Source organism: Bombina bombina, chromosome 10 (assembly GCF_027579735.1).
Source record: "Bombina bombina isolate aBomBom1 chromosome 10, aBomBom1.pri, whole genome shotgun sequence".
Lineage (NCBI taxonomy): Eukaryota > Metazoa > Chordata > Amphibia > Anura > Bombinatoridae > Bombina > Bombina bombina.
The window spans coordinates 181,354,787-181,377,381 of NC_069508.1; the positions used below are offsets into that span (position 1 = coordinate 181,354,787).

Consider the following 22,595-nt stretch of genomic DNA (forward strand, 5'->3'; position numbering starts at 1 on the left):
CGAGCAAAGAAATCACTTTAACGAAACTTCTCACAGCCTGCTTGTAGTAACCTGATGCCGCAAGACTGAAACAAAACAGAAATCGTTGGCATGGAGAATTTTACCTCTGTGATTTTGACATTCAAAGGTGATGTATTTTTATGGTGTAGCAGGCAATACACAGCATCTAAATGCAACAGCTTTACAATAGACTTGGGCAAAGTGATTCTTTTCAGTGTTTCGAATCATTTGGATCAGATCAGTCAAATTATTCTTATTGCTTTTTGATTTGGTACTTGATCCCCTGGCTATGAAACTCAGGAGGAAGGTACTGGGTTGTAGACTGGATGAGGAGATATTTCAGTTATCTATCTTTGCGGATGACCTCTTATTATGTGTATCAGAACCAAACTCTCAAACTAATGAAGTGATCTCTCAGTTAGAGTTATATGGAAAGGTTTCAGGATATAAAATAAATTTCTCCAAATCCAGTATATTGTGGCTTAAAAAAACAAAAATCAATGTGGCTTACCCATTTGTAGAAACGGATACATTAAAGTATTTAGGTATATATTTATCTTCCTCCCCCCAAAACTGGTATAGGGATAACATAGTGTATGTCTTAAACCAATGTATAGATAAGTTTAAAAACTGGGTAAACCTGCCACTCTCCCTTTCAGGGAGAGTGGCAGTCTATAAGATGTTTATCCTCCCAAAGATACTTTATACTCTACGTGCGTTTCCTTTATTAATTAAACAACAGGATTTGAATACCTTCACGAAAGCTCTCCGATATTATATCTGGCAAGGTAGGAAACCTAGAATTAAGATTGACAAACTATACCTACCCTTTATTAGTGGGGGCTTAGCTTTGCCCAATTTGTTACTATATAATTATGCCACTTTGCTGAGGTTCCCATTGGACTGGATTTTCCACTCTAATACTTATACAAATTGCTCATTAGACAAAAGATTGTGTAAATCACTGGCATTAGAATTTGTTTTGTATGCATCTAATAAAGAACGAGGGAGGGAAATATATCAACACCCCATGTTGAAAGATATTCTGGTTGCTTGGACTGCAGTTATGAAAATTGTATCAATAAAAAAGAAAATGCATTCTAGATGGGTACCATTGGTGGGGAATTCCCAATTTATACCAGGCCTAAACTACTCAACATTTCAACGATGGGAAGATTGTGGATTATCCAATTTAGGGCATTTATGTAACTGGAAGACTAAACAAATACTCAAATTTGAGGAAATTCAAGGGCTTTATCAAATTCCTGGTAAGGATAGGTTTTATTTTATACAAGCAAAACATTACCTAAAGTCATTTCTTTACCAGGACCCTGATTTATTCTTCCAGCCACATCCTCTCTTAGACCATCCAAAAATCAGGCAGAGGCCACTCTCAATTATTTATTAAACACTTTTAAATGGGTTTAGGTTAGGGCAGTTAGAAGATCTTTATAGTAAATGGGAAAATAGTATACCTATCTGCAGAGAAGATAAAACCATACAAATCAGTTTGGGGACAATACATAAATTGGAGAACTCAATGGCAGTGAGGGAATCGCATCTTAGACTTATGCACCAAGATTATTTAACTCCCAATAGAGTTCGTAAGTGGAATAAAGAGGTGGAGAATAAGTGTATTAAATGCTCAAGAAACAATCCCGATCTGCTCCACTTGATATATGAATGCCCTAAACAATCTCAATTGTGGTTGAAAGTGGGTTTCTGGCTTTCTAGTATTCTAAAATTAGATATCAAACTATCAGCAGTAAATGTATTTTTCCTTACACATTCATCTTTATGGGAGGGAAATAATGGATTTGTACATAAAGTAATAGTGAAAACAAGATCACTGATTTTTTCGTGTTGGACCGATAGGAAATCTCCAAATGTTAATCAGTTAAGGAAAGCAATGATGAAAGAAGATATTCTTGAAGCATATGACTATAAAAATTTTGCCCTTATAAGGTAGACAAATTCTTTAATGTCTGGGGTCCATTTATTAAATCTATGGGTAATGACTATATGAATCATATTAATCGGATTATTAGCATCCCCAAGCCGTGAATTTTTCGTTGGAGAGGAGGGGAGAGGGGACTGAGAGGAATTTTGTTTTTGGGGTTAACTTGTAGATAGTAGCAGGTTCCTATGGTTTTTTTTTTTTTTAGCACATCCCTAGATATTGTGACAAACAACTCATTTATGAAGTATCTCCTTGGTCAATGTTAGGACTAAGGATAAATACATTTTATTCAAGAAAGAATGATTATGTTGTTAAATTGTTCTTTTTCTGATGTAAAAGGCTGTCTTTTATGACAATATGTAAAGCAATTATGTATTGGAATTTTGTACTGTTAATATAATTAAATAATAAATGTATAAAAAAAAAAAAAAACAATTTTTTTTCCCCTAATAAAATGTTTCAGCTAGACAGCCCCTTGCTGAACACCCTGTAATGAGCCAGCAGCAAGCACCAATCACAGTTCTTATTTAAATGAGCTGTATGCATAATTAATGTATCATTCAAAATATGTTTACATTAATGGGAAAATACAATGCCTATAAGGCATTCTAATGTTTTTATTAACTCTTTCCATATTTGCAATGTGTTTTTTTGGGTTTACTGAATATATCTTGGTCATCATATGTAAATAATATAATATGTCAATAATATGTCAATAAGAGGTCAGGTTTTCATGATGGTCTTTATGTCTGGGGATTCCAGACTTGGTACAATTTCTCAGCTAAAGCAAACTGGTATTTTGTTTTCATTCAATTATAATTGTTATGGTTTAAGACTGTTAAATAATATATATAGAGTGAAAGTGTAAAAATGTATTGTTCTCCACAACTTGAAATCTTATGATGCAAAACTGAAGTTTGTAATATGCAAATTAACAAACCAAGCACGGGTATCACGGAAAAAGTTCAGGCAAAATAGATCCACTAATCTGCTATCCCTGTACATTATAACAAGATCAAAAAATTACAACTCCCCTATAAGTTCTTAAGTCTCAGAGAAATAAATACCAAAAATGTGTGATTATGATTTTGCCTAATAAGTAGAGATGGGAAGTTCGGTTCATCTGGATGAATTGGTTCATTTGGTTCAGTTTGTTTAACTGAACCGGTTCATGAACCAATTAATCAGTTCACCAAATGAACACATAGAGCCACAGATTCTTGTTTTACTGAAACAATGAATTCATGAATCGGATTCATGGATTGTGAGTCCTGAGTCACTGTGTCAGTCCGATTCAGGCTATACATATGCAATAGGCAATACATATTCAGTATGTAGCTACAGCACTGCCAGCTTGCAGTTGTTTAAGTAGAAAATGGTTATACAATTTGCTTGTCTAGCATATATTGTGGTTTTCCAAAGCAATTTGGGGGAAAGAAATATGGATTCAAAAATGCTTTTGATTGTGACAGTGTAAGTCCCTCTGAAGTGATAGAAACAGAACATATAGGTTAAGGAGCAGATCAGGAGGTTCAGCCCAAGAGGAAGAAAATGCTCAGTATTGCATGCCATCAATATAAACATATTTAGGCGTTTCTGCTAATAATAAACACAATACAGATATTTAGGGCTCCATGTACTAAGCAGTCAGCGAGCTACCCGCAACAAATCTCGCGTCAAAATTCGCAAACTGATATGTACAAAGCCGTCAATTATGTTAAAACTCGCATCTTTAAAATTGCGAGCGTACTTATCCGCCAAACCTCGCTACCGCTCCATTTTTCACTGTAATTAGACACATTTGACCACCAACTCGCCAAAAACGAATGTACTAAAAAATCTATTTGTCCGCTCGCTACAATTTCCGCTCCCACCTCGTTATTTTTGCCTCGCCACCTTTTAGGTGGCGGGCAAGGTACAAAACAATAGGAATGTCAATCTAGACGCCAGTCTAGACATATATAAAAGGCAGTAATATCAGCATTGTACAGCATAACTGGCGTCTAATTTGTCTCTCATTTCCATGTACATAAATTGCGCCAAATTTGTCGACTGTAATTAAAGAGTAATCTATATTTTAAATTTGTATTGTATAGTTGTCAATCTTTATAATTATTTTTATATTAATATTTATATATTATCAGATCCAGATGAAGCCATATCCAAATTGTAAATAAATATTACAAAAATAACGCTGTTATCACTCTTCAAAAAATTTAGAACAATAATAAAGTTGTTTAGATAAGTTGAACTTTTATAGGAGCAAAATTCTATTCCCACGACTACTATGATGTTCGTGACACCTTGCATGTCACGTGTTAATAATTGGCCAGACAATTCAACTGAAAGTTAAAAGTACATCAGCTTAGTCGCGGCGAGCGAGACGTCAAATTTATCAATAATCCGCCACTGCTCGCGGCGGGCTAGACTTGTCTATTTATTGGGGGATTATTAGTACATAGTGACAGCGGACACCATTTCGCCCGCGGCGAGTAACGGCGAGTTTATCCGCGTCTAAAATGACGGATGAATTGACGGCTTAGTACATGGAGCCCTTAAACATAATATTACAACATGAATCAGCGAGTTAGTTAACAGCACACTGATTCAGTACACTGATACAACAGCACTGGTAATATAATCCTAGAGTGAGGCTGTCTGATTCTGCTGAGTGATTCTTTGCAAAGGAGTTAGCAGAAGCAGAACTCACTCTATGATCCCCAGTGCTGCTGCAGACCCAGGAAGTGAACTGTTTCTAACGAATCAGTTCAGTCTGGTGAACTGATTCATACAGTTCACTGAAAAAAAACAGTTCAAATGAACGATTCGTTCACAAACTGCACATCACTACTAATAAGATATCAGGTAAATAGTTATGCAGTTCAGTATTAACTGCAGACAATAATTAACTGTATTAATAGGGAACAGAGATAATAATATGTGGTCAGATGGAATATACAGGAATGTTACCAAATCACCACATAAAATCAGCAACTGAAAATAACGTAAAGACACCAGATGTTTCTGTACAGAAAATGACATAATAATGCTAACAGCACTATGTAAAACACACTTTATACTCTCAAGCAGATACAACAGTTCTCAGGCACACAATATAAAGTAATCTGCATATTGTCACTTTGTATTTATTATCTATTGACTTGCATTTAGAATTGTGTTGTGCTAACTCTTAAATAACTCCCCTGGCATGAACACAGCGTTATCTATATGGCCCACATGAACTAACAGACTCTTGTTGTGAAAAGCAATTAAACAAGCCTGTGATAAGAGGCAGCCTTCAAGGGCTTAGAAATTAGGATATGAGCCTACCTAGGTTTAGTTTTAACTAAGAATACCAAGAGAACAAAGCAAATTTGATGATAAAAGTAAATTGGAAAGTTGATTACAACTACAAGTCCTATCTGAATAATGAAAGTTTAATTTTAACTAGACTGTCCCTTTAAATTAAATATAGAAGAATAAGATTATTAATTATTTATTTTCTTCTCTGCCTTTCTATAAAGTGTAATATTTATTTTTCTAACCAGTCACAAAACTTACAGATTATCATTCAGCTGAATTGTTAATTAAGTAACATTGTTCTCTACAATGTTACTTTATAAGATAAAAACTTACAATAGTCACAGCACCACTATGATACTCTAGTAATAATGAACAAAGCTAATGAGATGTGAGCTGATAAAATAAACAAGATTGTTACTAAAGTACCACAGAAAATCAGCAGCATAAAATAACGTGAGGCTGAAATGACAAAACTAACGAAGCTTGAGAGGTTCCTGGTGAATCTGTTGTGCAGTAAATAATATATCTCACTCATCCTTGTAAAGAAAAGAATCAATTACTAATAAGTTATTCTGTAATTATATAGACTAAGTTTTTCTCTCTCTTATCTGAAACAGGTTTGCACTTTTTACATCAGAATTTTATTTGTTGCTTTTTCATGCTCTGTAAAGCTTCAGTAAAGTTATTACTCACTGCACAGCTAATCACAGCTAGACTGTTCTCATTTGCATACCCATAATGCTGTGCTCCTAGCTGTAGCAATCTTTGAAATAGGTTTACTTTTTAAATACATTTTTTAATTTGTTAGGGTTTTATTGATTGTTACAATTTCCATACCTTAATACTTAGTAATATATAGTGTAAATAATACAATCAACAATTATCTCTCTCTCTCTCTTATTTTGAAAGGGTTTGAACTAATCCCCCCTTTAAATTTGTTTAATATTCAGTGTACTCTGGTTTAGTGATGTGCAGTTCGGTTCTTTTGGGTGAACCGGTTCATTTCGGACGGTTTCATTAACTGAACTGGTTCATGAACCGATTCACCAGTTCACCTACTGAACATGAGGTAGAGGCTCTACCTCATGTTCAGTAGGTGAACTGTAGAGCCGCAGATTCGTTTCCTGCAGTGCTAAGTGCTGTATGTAAATGACTCAGTGTACTGTAACTCTAATGAATCATTTAGATAACAGTACACTGATTCAAATAACAGGTCACACTCGCAGTGGTTCTCAACAGACCCCTGCAATTACATTAACCCATTCAGCATCCCATGTTTGTGTGTATATATATATATATATATATATATAATTTGTAGCTGTTGCTAAGTAAAAGTTAGCTTAGATATAGAGGAAGAACAACAAATTATATATATATATATATATATATATAATATATTATATATACACCAACATGGGATGCTGAATGGGTTAATGTAAATGCAGGGGTCTGTTGAGAACCGCTGTGAGTGTGACCTGATATTTGAATCAGTGTACTGTTAACTCGTATGCAATGAATCTGTCTGTTAACAGTACACTGAGTAGTTTGCTAACAGTTCACTTCTTTTGAATCAGTGAACTGTTAACAGACTGATTCATTGCAGACGAGTTAGCTAACAGTTCACTGATTCAACAACACTGGTAATATGATCCTAGAGTGAGATTCTGCTGTGTGATTCATTAAAGGAGGAGTTAGCAGAGCAGAACTCACTCTAGGATCGTATTACCAGTGCTGCTGATGACTCAGGAACTGAACTGTTTCAAACGAATCAGTTCAGTCTGATGTACTCTATGAAGAGAAAAGACAGAAGCGCCACATGGCCCAATATTGTTTGATCCAGAATAAATAGATCTTAAGGTGATGAGTAAACTCACGTTTAGTAGAGCACCTCAGTTAGTGCTAGATATACGGTCTGGGATCTATTTGGTCACCCAGAAGACCAACTTCCTGCACAGGAGCTGATGTCTGTATAGGCAGAAGGAAAACACAGGTGCCAATATGGCCTAGTATTGCTGGTGCAAAGGTGTCAATACAAGCAAAGAGATGAATAATACTCACAAAGTGTAAAGCACCTCTCGTGGTGCTATAGAGGCATGAAGGGGTCAATTCAGTCACCCAACAGACTTGTAGCCAGACATCCAAATGGATCCAGAGGTGCAAAAGGATCCCACAATTGATCCAGAAAAGGAATTAATCCTCAGGAAAAGGATAAAAGATATATATCCCAAAGAAAGATGCAGCAAGTGTTCAAAATATTAAAAAGTGACTTTAATAAAATTGTAAAAATAACAGGCAACGCGTTTCTCAGCCAATGGCTGTTTCATCAGGCTTCATAAAATGTTTACTGAACACTTGCTAGATATACCCTAAACCTAAATTAATTGATATTAAACAGGTGGTAGTGGGATGGGTCTACTTAATCAGTAATATGATCCCAACCAATCAATTGCTACCATATAGAAAACACATTAAAATATAAACATAAACAGTGTACAATATAATATACAATGCATAATACAGATTTCATACATTCCTAGTTAACATTATTCATGCTACATTTTATTTAGTCAAATATACTTAAAAAAAAAAAACCTTTATACCTTATTTTTTAGAAAACAATAATAATGAAGCACACATTAAAACATACAGCATAATGTCAACCATACACAGTATGGGAGGCAATGCTGAATAGCAATTTTTGTATATATATATTTTCCTAGTTGGTATTACATTTGATTTTAAGCTATCATTTCACTAAACTTATAAAGGTCATACCTTGTTATGAGTGACATGTTGTATAAAGGCAAATTAATTTCTGATGACATGTGTGATTGGGAACAGACAGAGCACAGCAATTCCAATACTAGTGAACGTTAAGTTCTTTTGAAAAAATAAGTAGATGTCTCAATCAGCTATTGTCTCATAGTTTCAAGTTCTGTGTAATTTAAATTCGCCGCTAACTAAGTCGGCGTCCACAGGCGCTCAATGCGCATGACAAGCTACAGTCAGATGTGGCCCAATCGCTGCATACGCTCAAGAGTAGGCGTTGGCGATGTCTACATTCCTCCTCTGCGCTGAGTGCGCATGCCCGGCTTCAATGTTTCTGTCAAGTCAGGATCGCACAGCAGCGATCCTGATCCAGATACGTGGCACTGGCTGATAGGATTATGATGATAAGGGGCGTGAGGTGTATCGCAACCATAGTGCATCCTTCTAATCAGTAATATGTGGAGCCAATATTGCACCAATAAAAGGGCCAGATAAAGATATTAACTAAGGCGAGTACCAGAATTATCTAGTAGAGAGAGAAGATTTCTTGTTACACCAATAAAGGGGCCAAAAATAGAGCGTAGTGAAGGCAAAACACTAAAATTATCTGGTGGGGAGATAAGCATTACTGCCAATTCATACTAATAGTGTCATATGAATTACAACAGTGGGGCATAAATCACCCAAGTCTACTAAATTGGGATGGATCAAGTGATATACTAAAGTAAAATGTTGAATTCCAGTAATAATAATAGATAAATGTATACAATATGCATAACATTCATATATAACTGCTACTGAATCTAATCGCAGTTAAATGTCTCATTAACTCATTATAGACCAGTGTGCTAACTTTGACTGGATCTGATATTATAATAATAGCTATCATATCTATCACATTAATTTATTTTAAACATATGATTTTGACCATCTATTGGTATTTATTAATATTATCTCTGTTTTTGAAGTGGTATATCTTATGCTTTCCATCTGGATGCACTCAGACATTTAACTGCGATTAGATTCAGTAGCAGTTATATATGAATGTTATGCATATTGTATACATTTATCTATTATTATTACTGGAATTCAACATTTTACTTTAGTATATCACTTGATCCATCCCAATTTATATATCCAATCAGTGTTAGAAACCTATGCAGTTGTAGTGTTTAACTGCAGACTTGGGTGATTTATGCCCCACTGTTGTAATTCATATGACACTATTAGTATGAATTGGCAGTAATGCTTATCTCCCCACCAGATAATTTTAGTGTTTTGCCTTCACTACGCTCTATTTTTGGCCCCTTTATTGGTGTAACAAGAGATCTTCTCTCTCTACTAGATAATTCTGGTACTCGCCTTAGTTAATATCTTTATCTGGCCCTTTTATTGGTGCAATATTGGCTCCACATATTACTGATTAGAAGGATGCACTATGGTTGCGATACACCTCACGCCCCTTATCATCATAATCCTATCAGCCAGTGCCACGTATCTGGATCAGGATCGCTGCTGTGCGATCCTGACTTGACAGAAACATTGAAGCCGGGCATGCGCACTCAGCGCAGAGGAGGAATGTAGACATCGCCAACGCCTACTCTTGAGCGTATGCAGCGATTGGGCCACATCTGACTGTAGCTTGTCATGCGCATTGAGCGCCTGTGGACGCCGACTTAGTTAGCGGCGAATTTAAATTACACAGAACTTGAAACTATGAGACAATAGCTGATTGAGACATCTACTTATTTTTTCAAAAGAACTTAACGTTCACTAGTATTGGAATTGCTGTGCTCTGTCTGTTCCCAATCACACATGTCATCTGAAATTAATTTGCCTTTATACAACATGTCACTCATAACAAGGTATGACCTTTATAAGTTTAGTGAAATGATAGCTTAAAATCAAATGTAATACCAACTAGGAAAATATATATATACAAAAATTGCTATTCAGCATTGCCTCCCATACTGTGTATGGTTGACATTATGCTGTATGTTTTAATGTGTGCTTCATTATTATTGTTTTCTAAAAAATAAGGTATAAAGGTTTTTTTTTTTAAGTATATTTGACTAAATAAAATGTAGCATGAATAATGTTAACTAGGAATGTATGAAATCTGTATTATGCATTGTATATTATATTGTACACTGTTTATGTTTATATTTTAATGTGTGTTCTATATGGTAGCAATTGATTGGTTGGGATCATATTACTGATTAAGTAGACCCATCCCACTACCACCTGTTTAATATCAATTAATTTAGGTTTAGGGTATATCTAGCAAGTGTTCAGTAAACATTTTATGAAGCCTGATGAAACAGCCATTGGCTGAGAAACGCGTTGCCTGTTATTTTTACAATTTTATTAAAGTCACTTTTTAATATTTTGAACACTTGCTGCATCTTTCTTTGGGATATATATCTTTTATCCTTTTCCTGAGGATTAATTCCTTTTCTGGATCAATTGTGGGATCCTTTTGCACCTCTGGATCCATTTGGATGTCTGGCTACAAGTCTGTTGGGTGACTGAATTGACCCCTTCATGCCTCTATAGCACCACGAGAGGTGCTTTACACTTTGTGAGTATTATTCATCTCTTTGCTTGTATTGACACCTTTGCACCAGCAATACTAGGCCACATTGGCACCTGTGTTTTCCTTCTGCCTATACAGACATCAGCTCCTGTGCAGGAAGTTGGTCTTCTGGGTGACCAAATAGATCCCAGACCGTATATCTAGCACTAACTGAGGTGCTCTACTAAACGTGAGTTTACTCATCACCTTAAGATCTATTTATTCTGGATCAAACAATATTGGGCCATGTGGCGCTTCTGTCTTTTCTCTTCATAGATTGCTGCTCCTGGATCCTGGCCTGGATCATCACAGATAGCTGCCTCCCATCCCAATAGAGACTTTCACTTTATTATCACTGTGTTTGTTTTGATTGTTTATTACTTTTACCCTGTATCACATTGCTATCGATTAACACTGTATAACATTGCACATTGTATGATTTATCACTTTAAAACCACATTGACACTGGTTCCCACAGTATATCACCTTGATTTATCACTTTAGCATTTTTTAATATTAATCTAACATCTAGATACATAAGTATAGAATTATTATAGAAGTATAGAATTATTTGGTCACATCTTCTCTCCTACACTTAGGGCGCCCCCTCTTTTTCTTTTTTTCAGTCTGATGTACTGATTCATTCAGTTCAGTGAAAAGATCCGGTTCAAATGAACGATTCGTTCATGAACCGGACATCACTACTCTGGTTTCTCTTCAGATCGAATAAATCTTTCGCCTTTTACTAAAGATTTCCGTGGAGAGGAACAATCATGAGTTACAATTAATTTTTTGAGGCTCTGCCGCATGCAGAGCTAAACATTATAGTTAAAGACAGAAAGTAATTCACTTCTAATTGGCAGGTTACTTTTTTATTTCAGTTTGTTACTTTAATTCAAATGCAAGTTGTCTTTGTAACAATTATTTATCAGATAATAAAAACATTAGTTGCTATTAGATATTTTGCAACAAGCTAGAAACTTTAACAATATAAGTAAAAGTAGCACATTGTTTTACCGCCCCCTGCTGGACACACACAGCACGAGCAAGTGACAACAGTAACTGCTGCTGAATATTACAATGCAATAGGCTTGGCTAGGGAATCACTGATTTAAATCACCGACTCGACTCTCTGCAGTGAACTGGGTGAATTGAATCATGAAAGTGATTCTGATTCAGTTCATTGCCTGTGCTGTGTAAAAGCCACTTCCTTGTGAGTGAAGGTGAATCTGTAATATGATCTGTGTGTGTTTCACTCAGCAGAGAGCTTGTATGAGTCTTTGCCTGAATCACACAGCGTTATATAACAGTGCGCAGCTCTGCTGTTTCTAGACAGTGAAGAAAGTTATTAATAAAGTAATGTGTATTGTTATTTTTAACCTGTTTTTAATGTTAAATTGATATCTGTTTGTATTAGATTTTTACTGAAACTTATATCTGACTCACACACAGCACACACTGCAGTTTATACTAATCCTGAGCTGCTCTGTGCTGTGTGTGACTCAGACTCAGTAAAAGCTTGTGCTTTACCTGGGACTTGCAGAGTTGTCTGTAACTCATCTTGGGAGTCAGTGATTCAGTGACTCATTAGGACAGGAGGGAATCAGACTAAATGGAGGGAACTTTAAGTGCTGGCAAAAAGAGTTAGGCAGGGAATTAAAAAGCACATTTGTCTATGATTGTGTATTGTGCAATCTAATACATTCACACAGCTTAGATATCAAACATTTCATGTGATATTTTCAAAAGTATTAAACAGATTAATACATTTATCTGAAATGTATATTATAATTAAAATCAGATAGTGTAATAGGGAAACAGCTGTGACTGAAATACATAAAAATATATTTATAGTTAGAGAGTGTTTGTTTCTCTTGACAACACTGATTCCCTATTAAACTGTGTGATTTAAAGATATCTTGCTGCACACAATGTCTCTATGAATCTAAAAAGCAGATGACACTTTCAGTACTGAGTGTATCAGACTCACTAGTGGCTGTCCCTGATTTGAATCATTTGATCTGATCCAAATCACTGAAAATAATCACATTCATGCAGTTTCCCAGCACTAAAACCAGAGAGATTAATCAGCTTTAATGAATAATCTTCATGCAATCAGCTATGAACTGTAGAAGCTGATATGCCAGTAAACCTGGGGAGACTGTTAATAAATAATTATTTCCCCTGCAGTCCCCTGAGCATCTGCACTGACCTAGCCAGTTAGATGCTTTTTATCTACTGTATGATCATTTATACACCCAAAATGCTTTGCACATTTTAGGTTTTAATCTTTTTTTGTGTTCTCTGAAATATATAATTTATGAACATTTTCCAAGGTCCCCATAAATTAGCATTCTTCATAATTCATTACATAAAACAAAATTTATCTGATTTCCCTCTAGACTTACAAAGCAGTGTCTTTAACTATGTATTAACCTCAAGCACCTACTTATTAGCCTCTATTAATAAACTACACATCAATTAATCACTAATATAATTATTATACGTCTGTGTTTTTCACCAGACCTAGTAGTCTTCATAAAGATAGATCTGAAATTGCTCCTATCTATAGGTCAATTTATCAAGCTGCGGCGCACAGACGCGCATATATGGCGGAATTCAGCATTACACACGAGCGCTATTTTGTGCTCACTTGCAATCCCGCCAGTGCCCGCGCACAGCCAATCACACGTGGGCAGGAGCTGTCAATCTCCCTGGTCAGACGAGACCATGGGAAATTGAAATTTGCCACCTTAGAGGTGGCGAAAGGTTAGAAAAGCAGCGCTGATGACTGCTGCTTGTTAAATACGGACTGTAGGTTCTCTTGTGGGAACCTGCAGTTGCAGGGCTTCAAAGTCTTGCAAAGCCATTGATAAATTGACCCCCTACTATAATACTACAACAGCATGTGAGGATACCTTATGTATATATTGTGCTACCTTCCCCCTGCTATGTGGTCTGAACCATTTAGGTGCTGTTTATAGTATCACTGCCATCTGCACGCTGCTATTGAGATGGTTCTGGTGCCAGTCTCAGTTCCTGATGTTGTTCTGCCTGGTACAGAGCCAGTGATTGCTGAGATTGTTGTCACTGTCTGTCACTAATGATGTCTCATTTGTTTATGGAGAAAGGTGTCACATAGATCTGATGTTGGATGGGGCTTCTTGTACATCACTGATATCTAATGTGGTTCCAGAGGTCCATGGGTTAAGGTGGATCATTTTGTAGTCACCAGATGTTGCTGTACAAATAGCATGTGAACCATTTGTGTATGTAGCAGTATTAGAATGACTATTAAGTTTGTTTTTGCTTAGTATAGTTATTGTAGCTCCCAGTACGCATGTGCAGATATTTTTATTATAATATGCTCAGTACGCATGCGCACACAACGCTTCGGTAAAGCTTATACTCACCAAGGGCTTTTGTAGCCTTAGCTAGACTGTTTTCATTTGCATTCCCATAGCTCTATGTTCGTTGTTGTAGCAATGCTCTAAATTTGTTTGTTTATAAAGCACTAATTGCATCTTTAACAACTTTTTTTTACTATTTCCCATACATGGATAGTTTTATATATATATTTTTTTAAATGACACCAAGTTTTGTCTCTGATCTGTCTGCACTAATCTCCCCTTCTAATTTTACTAATTTCCTTTACATGCTCGAGTTTCTCTCCAGATTTGTTAAATCTTTTACTCTTTATTAATTATGAGACTTATATAATTGGTTGAGGATTTGTAACATTCATAGCTACATTATCATTAAAATAAAGTAGAATGGGAATTCATACAATAATATAGAGAGTGTAAGCAGTTAGGTTTCTGGTGTAAATAAGGTTTTTCTATTAGAGTGTCGCTATCATGAGAGAGTGCTGTATACTCACTGACCACACAAGTGATCTAGTTTATTACACAGAGCAGATTTACTAATGGGTCTTTCTAGATTCACCGATCCTCAAATGATAAATACAAGAAAAAGCAAATCTAGTGCTGGTATCAACAGAAAATAAATACTGTATTAGATGAAACCCCAGAGCACCACAGCAATTACAACTCCCCTATAGGCTGTTAAAGGGACATAAAACAAGTTAGGATAGAGACAAAATATAATAATATGTACTTAAATTAAATCATTAAAAAAAATATGGTTTTTGTGTCCCTTCATTCTTCTACTAATGATATTTTATAGTTTTAATACTGAACCAATAACACTCATGAATCACTAAAAAGATAAAAACGCTGCAATCGTTTTGCAAAGCATTGTGGGTATGCAAATACAAATCCCATTGTTGCTGTTTACTTTTTGTGGAACTGGAAGTGATTTGCTGGGATAGATTCACTAACATCTCTTTAAGAGCTGTTACTCTCTCACCCCACTCGTGTCCGTCTTGCAGGGGAGGGATCAGTCAGATCCCATTACTGCAGCATTTACTGAGCTGCATAATGTTCAGTAATAACAGATCCCACTTGCACAGAGAACTCATTTCACAGGTTATAGAGCTAAATAACATCTCACATCACATGATCATGACTCAGGTAGAACTTGTCATTATAAACAGCTTTCCAATTAATTTCAATTATCTAATTATTATTATTATTTACATTTGCTCTGATCTGAACACTGGGGAATGGGTAATAAAGGGATTAACTATCTTTTAAAACAATAAAACAGTTTGAGTTGACCGTCCCTTTAAGTTTACATACTGTATATAATAAGCACTGCAAGAAGCGTCACAATACAGATCTGTGATATATTTGTTACTCAGCTTTGTAACTGCCCTGTTGTAAATAGGGACACAAAATATACTGTGGTTAAAGCATTTAACTTGTGACCTGAAGACAGCCTGAAAGAATTTGTTGAGTGACAAAGCAAACTAAAGGGATCATTGATAAAAATATTTTTTTTTGTTTCTATTGGATCATTATCAGTGCTTACACAATAACTTTGTAAAACCATGTTTATTTCCATTACACCAGTTTATTTGCAATGTATTGCATGAGTAAATGTCTATTCTACTTTTGTACTCAATACAAAGCCCACTTTACATTTCCGGCTTACAAAACATTCCTTTAATAAAAAGGGGTGTTCTTTGCCTCCTCCTAGTGGAGATTCTGAAGACTGTTTTGTAAAGTTACTGAGCTGGTTCCCTGCAGACACTAACAAGCTGAGGGTGAGGATTTTTTGTTTACTGAGGTTAATATAGTGATAGCATTAAAGGGTCATGCAATTCAGTACAATCATATTTAGGGACTACATTAAAGGTAGTTTAAATATATATTTTTTTTCCTTATAAAAATTTTCAGCTAGACAGCCCCTTGCTGAACTCCCTGTAATGAGGCAGCAGCAAGCACCAATTTTTTTTTTACAATTTCCCATACATGGATAGTTTTATATATATATATATATTTTTTAAATGACACCAAGTTTTGTCTCTCTGATCTGTCTGCACTAATCTCTCCTTCTAATTTTACTAATTTCCTTTACATGCTTAAATTTCTCTCCAGATTTATTAAATCTTTTACTCTTTATTAATTATTTCTGTGGAGAGGAACAATTATCAGACTAATAGAATTTGTAACATTCATAGCTACATTATCATTAAAATAAAGTATAATGAGAATTCATACAATAATATAGAGAGTGTAAGCAGTTAGGTTTCTGGTGTAAATATGGTTTTGCTATTAGAGTGTTGCTATCATGAGAGAGTGCTGTATACTCACTGACCACACAAGTGATCTAGTTTATTACACAGAGCAGATTTACTAATGGGTCTTTCTAGATTCACTGATCCTCATATGATAAATACAATAAAAAGCAAATCTAGTGCTGGTATCAAGAGGAAATAAATACTATATTAGATGAAACCCCAGAGCACCTCAGCAATTACAACTCCCCTATAGGCTGTTAAAGGGACATAAAACAAGTTAGGATAGAGACAAAATATAATAATATGTAATTAAATTAAATCATTAAAAAAAATTGTGGTTTTCATGTCCCTTCATTCTTCTACTAATGATATTTTACAGTTTTAATACAGAACCAATAACGCTCATGAATCACTAAAAAGATAAAAACGCTGCAATAGTTTTGCAAAGCATTGTGGGTATGCAAATACAAATCCCATTGTTGCTGTTGTGCTTTTTGAGGAACTGGAAGTGATTTGCTGGGATAGATTCACTAACATCTCTTTAAGGGCTGTTACTCTCTCACCCCACTCGTGTCCGTCTTGCAGGGGAGGGATCAGTCAGATCCCATTACTGCAGCATTTACTGAGCTGCATAATGTTCAGTAATAACAGATCCCACTTGCACAGAGAACTCATTTCACAGGTTATAGAGCTAAATAACATCTCACATCACATGATCATGACTCAGGTAGAACTTGTCATTATAAACAGCTTTCCAATTAATTTCAATTATCAAATTATTATTATTATTTACATTTGCTCTGATCTGAACACTGGGGAATGGGTAATTAAGGGATTAACTATCTTTTAAAACAATAAAACATTTAGAGTTGACCGTCCCTTTAAGTTTACATACTGTATATAATAAGCACTGCAAGAAGCGTCACAATACAGATCTGTGATATATTTGTTACTCAGCTTTGTAACTGCCCTGTTGTAAATAGGGACACAAAATACTGTGGTTAAAGCATTTAACTTGTGACCTGAAGACAGCCTGAAATAATTTGTTGAGTGACAAAGCAAACTAAAGGGACCATTGAAAAAAATATTTTTTTTGTTTCTATTGGATCATTATCAGTGCTTACACAATAACTTTGTATAACCATGTTTATTTCCATTACACCAGTTTATTTGCAATGTATTGCATGAGTAAATGTCTATTCTACTTTTGTACTCAATACAAAGCCCACTTTACATCGCCGGCTTACAAAAATTCCTTTAATAAAAAGGGGTGTTCTTTGCCTTCTCCTAGTGGAGATACTGAAGAATGTTCTGTAAAGTTACTGAGCTGGTTCCCTGCAGACACTAACAAGCTGAGGGTGAGGATTTTTTGTTTACTGAGGTTAATATAGTGATAGCATTAAAGGGTCATGCAATTCAGTACAATCATATTTAGGGACTACATTAAAGGTAGTTTAAATATTATTATTTTTTTCCTTAGAAAATGTTTCAGCTAGACAGCCCCTTGCCGAACTCCCTGTAATGAGCCAGCAGCAAGCGCCAATTTTTTTTTTTTTTTTACAATTTCCCATACATGGATAGTTTTATATATATATGTTTTTAAATGACACCAAGTTTTGTCTCTGATCTGTCTGCACTAATCTCCCCTTCTAATTTTACTAATTTCCTTTACATGCTCGCGTTTCTCTCCAGATTTATTAAATCTTTTACTCTTTATTAAGGATTTCTGTGGAGAGGAACAATTATAAGACTAATAGAATTTGTTGAGGATTTGTCACATTCATAGCTACATTATCATTAAAATAAAGTAGAATGGGAATTCATACAATAATATAGAGAGTGTAATCAGTTAGGTTTCTGGTGTAAATATGGTTTTGCTATTAGAGTGTTGCTATCATGAGAGAGTGCTGTATACTCACTGACCACACAAGTGATCTAGTTTATTACACAGAGCAGATTTACTAATGGGTCTTTCTAGATTCACCGATCCTCAAATGATCTATACAAGCTAAAGCAAACCTAGTGCTGGTATCAACAGAAAATAAATACTGTATTACGGGTTGGCTCCTAAGCTTACAGTCTTGCTCTGCAACTAAATATAGCAAGAGAACAAAGAGAAATTGATAAGAGGAGTAATAGCAAAAGAAACAATTAGTTACAATGTTATTATATTATTTTACCTCAGCATTTAACCCTTTAAGGACACAACTTTCAGTTTGCTCAATTGTTTTATGACGGAAAAATTCCGTCTTATGTCCTTAAGAGGTTAATAGTATTGGGAGAGATGTGTAGTTTCATATTACTGGGGCTCCTTACTCTCTTTTTATAATGGTTATATAGTTTCCTTTAGTTATATTCTTTATCTCTTTATTTATTTGTTTCCTGAGAAAGTGAAGAACATTAGTTTCTAAATAAGAATTTATACCACGTTAGAAACTTGTTACTTCTATATCATAATAGAAGCAAGTTGTTTTGTCGCCCCCTGCTGTCTGACAGAGCAGGAGCGAGCTGCACTTAGTGCTATGGCGCGGTCGGGCCGGGCTGTGACTATACAGCTGGCCCGATGCACTGTTTGAAAAAAAACAGACCCGCTCAGCAGATCACAGAGAGCGGGTCTGTAAAACAGCAGGTTTTTTAAAAAATTCAAAGGGGAAATTTTGTTTTATAAAGATTGCGCTAATATAATGTTATATAATTCTGCACTATGTGCAGAATTATATAACATTATTTTTAAGGTTTACTGACACTTTAATGAGGTAAAAAGGTTTGTTACCATTAGTTTGTAGGATGCCCAGTACGCATGCGCAAGACTGACAACGTTTCGTTGAAGCTAGCACTCACCACAAGGCTAATCACAGCTAGACTATTCTTATTTGTATACCCATAATTCTGTGCATCTTGCTTTAACAATCATCCAAATATGAAAAAAAGGAACAGGGGAGCACACTCCTATAAGCGTAGTAGGTTAAAACTTGTAGGAATTTATTGTAGTAATGACAAATGCACACTCACACATACAAACCTCAAACAATTATGATGTATGATATAAGCACAAATAGGTACACATTAGGAATCTCACAGCTCTACCACAGTGTCCCAGAGGTGTCTCCAAGGATCCAAGAGTCTTATTGATCCAGCTGGGCAACTCCAAAGCGTGGTGTAGATTCACAGTGTCCAATATAAGATAGCAATAGGTAAAACACTTTCCAGTGTGTATCGCCACAAACCAACTCACAGTCGCTCAGTGAAGTTCAGCCGGCTAAGAGATCAGCTGTGAGCGAGTGATGCATAGATGGTGGGCGTGGCCTAACACGTTTTGTAGGGGAACTCCCTACTTTGTCAGAGGCTGCCCACTAGATATCGTGACCGTCTATAAGAATATTTGGGGAGCGGCTCACATGATTATGCTCCTCCAATAACCTGCCAAAAAAACGGTAATACTCTGCTTATTGAATTAAAGGATTCAAAAACTTTTGTATTTTTTGGACCAACTGACCATCAATATCATATAGTACACGTTTACATTTCATCACATACCTATTCCCTATACTCATCTATCAGCACCAAGGTTATGGTGTAAGTAAATAAAGACACCTTGTTAAAAACTTTGCCATACATCTGACAAGGATTCCATGTCCTTCTTTGTTTACCTTTCAGGAAAATCGGAGAAAGACATTTTCCCTTTTCATCTGTTGGACTCTCAGATTGAATTAATAAAGTTACCCCGAATGAGAAAAGGGTATTGCGGCTAACTGCAACATTGTTTTTTATTGTGCATGTGCATATTGTAATTTTTTATTGATGTGTGTATAAACTTTTATTTTAATACAGAATATAAAATATAAATATATATAAAAATATTTTTTTTACTAAACTAGCATTGAGTATATATGATACTTTTATTAGATAGGTTATTATATAAACTCCTCCCTGTTTTATCACTCATTCATAGCATTTGATATAAGAGGTCAGATGATCCTTACCTTGTATATTTTGGGCACCATTATCCCAATCGTATCCAGGTCCATTCCATAATAATCATTATTCAGACCCCATTTGAGCCTATAATATATATATTTTTCCCACCAGCCAATCTAAGATAAGGATTAATATAATCCTTTAGAATACCATTTATTGGTTATCTCAGTTAAACCTATATAGATTCAGCCGCTGGATGCCGCCACAATAATCTTTTCTTATATCTAAAAACAGATTTAAGTTAAATTACCCTCTTAGTCTATAGGTATTTAAGGAGATATCCCTTTTTATTTGTGTGTTTTCTATATAGGTCTTACAGATTAGCGCTAATACACTACCCCTTGGTATTGGTAACTAAAACTTCTGATTCACAAAGCTTATTTGGGTCAGTCGCTACCTCAGAGAATTACTGCTCATTCTATGAGATCAGTTGCCACATCTTGTTGATTGAGGCTTCAGTTGATCAAATCTGCAAAGCATCCACTTGGTCTTCTTTGCAAACTTTTACCAAATGTTACCATTTTGATGTTTTTACCTCTTCAGAACTTTAATTTGGATATTATTTTTCAGCAAAAAAAAAAGCTGTTTATATTTTATCTCTCCCTTTTTATTTTGTTACTTGTGGTCTTCCACATCTTGGGTATTATATCCCATATGTAACAAATCGTGGACTCTCACCACCTATATGAAAGAAAACGTAATTTATGTAAGAACTTACCTGATAAATTCATTTCTTTAATGGTGGTGAGAGTCCATGAGGTCCTCTCCCTATTATAGTTTGTTTTTAACAAAGCACATCTTTTTCCTGTTCCTTTTTTTTTTATGGCTTTTTCTTACTCCTTTTCTATGCCTCACTTCTTGGCTATACGTTAACCCCTTGAGTGCTTACGATGGCTCAGAGTCGTCGCTAGCACTCTCCCAACTTGAGGGAGATCTGGGGGCTCCTACCCTGGCGATCGGGCCTGCATAGTGACAGGCATCACCGGGACTTCACGTTATGCGCAGTGATGTCACGTGTGATTACGTGACCACGCAACTTTATTTCAAATTCACAATGTTAAGTATAGGAGCAGGGGGCATGCTGCTTAGAATCCTGTATCTCAGGCATCTAAGCAGCTACAGACCCCCAAGACCCACCGTTGGAAAGGTAATCACCTAACCTTTCCAACAGTGTAAGTATTCGGGATCTGAAAAAAAAAAGTTAAAAAAAAATAATTCAAAAATAAAAAAGCCCTTAAAAACAACTTAGCACCCAGGTGGGAAAGTGCTTAGCACTCAAAGGGTTAAGCTGAGATATGAGTGAGGTAGGTGGGATATTTATAGGCTTTGAGGTTTGGGAAACTTTGCCTCATCCAGGTGGGAAAGTATATCCCATATGTAACAAATCGTGGACTTTCGCCACCATGAAAGAAATGCATTTATCAGGTAAGTTCTTACCTAAATTATGTTTTCTATCTTTTTAAACAATAACAATTTTTGTGTAGACGGTCCCTTTAACCCTTTAGTGACAGGGTGAAAGTGCCTACATCGGAACACCTGTTCCGATGTAGACAAATTGAAACTACGTGATCGTGCATACGATTGCGAGATTTCAATTATTGGATCGCATCTGGAGGGCGTCCCTACAACCCTAGGAACGCCCTCCAGACCGCGATCAAGTCCTTGAAGCACAGAAGGCTTCAGGACAGCCGTTTGTTATGACGTTCTATTCCGTCATAACGGCTTTAAAGCCCAGTGTAATTATGACGGAATAGAACGGCATAACGGCGTTAAAAGGTTAAATGTATAAATAGGGAACAGAAATAATGAGGTAATAATATGTGTCCTGATAGAATATACAAGAATGTTACTAAATCACCACATGTAATTAGCAGCTAAAAATAATGTAAAGACACCAGATGGTTCTGTACAGGAGATGAGAAGTCAAATGATAAAATAATGCTAATTTTCTAATCTCCAGCAGATTCAAAAACTCCCATGTGCCCAAAATTAAATATATATCATCTTTTAATTTAAAGGGACAGTTTACTCAAAAATTTTCTCCCCTTTATTTTGTTCCCAATGATCCACTTTACCTGCTGGAGTGTATTAAATTGTTTACAAGTAGCTCCTTTACCCTTATATTGGCATTTGAAATTGTTAATTTAGCATGTGGTATCCCCACCTATTCTGAAAGTTTGTGGCCGCGCGTACCAGCTATAGATAAGCTTTGTAAACACAGCCAGCAGAAGAAATTACACTCCCAGTGTGATAAAGCAGAGATAAGGTAATAAAATGTTGATTTTCCATTGTTCTCTCAAAGTATTGGTGATTGTTTTAAGGACAGATATAAGATAAAGAAGCAGGTATATGTGCACAATGTGATA

General features: G+C 35.6%; 1 protein-coding gene and 2 non-coding genes across 4 annotated transcripts in view; all 3 read left to right on the forward strand.

The window, feature by feature from the left end:
• Positions 1 to 22,595, forward strand: part of HPDL (4-hydroxyphenylpyruvate dioxygenase like) — a 155,479-nt gene that overhangs the window by 11,277 nt on the left and 121,607 nt on the right. Inside the window, exon 1 of one of the 2 annotated variants that reach the window (XM_053693567.1) lies at positions 104 to 127. The exons of the other annotated variant lie outside the window; for it this stretch is intronic. The gene's annotated coding sequence lies outside the window, so the exon portion shown is untranslated. Of the gene's footprint in view, positions 1 to 103; positions 128 to 22,595 lie in introns of those variants that run through there. 2 annotated transcript variants of the gene reach the window in all.
• Positions 11,309 to 11,424, forward strand: LOC128641551 (U5 spliceosomal RNA). Its single transcript, XR_008399565.1, has one exon. It is a non-coding gene; the product is annotated as a U5 spliceosomal RNA (small nuclear RNA).
• On the forward strand, positions 17,924 to 18,039 carry LOC128641467 (U5 spliceosomal RNA). Its single transcript, XR_008399499.1, has one exon. It is a non-coding gene; the product is annotated as a U5 spliceosomal RNA (small nuclear RNA).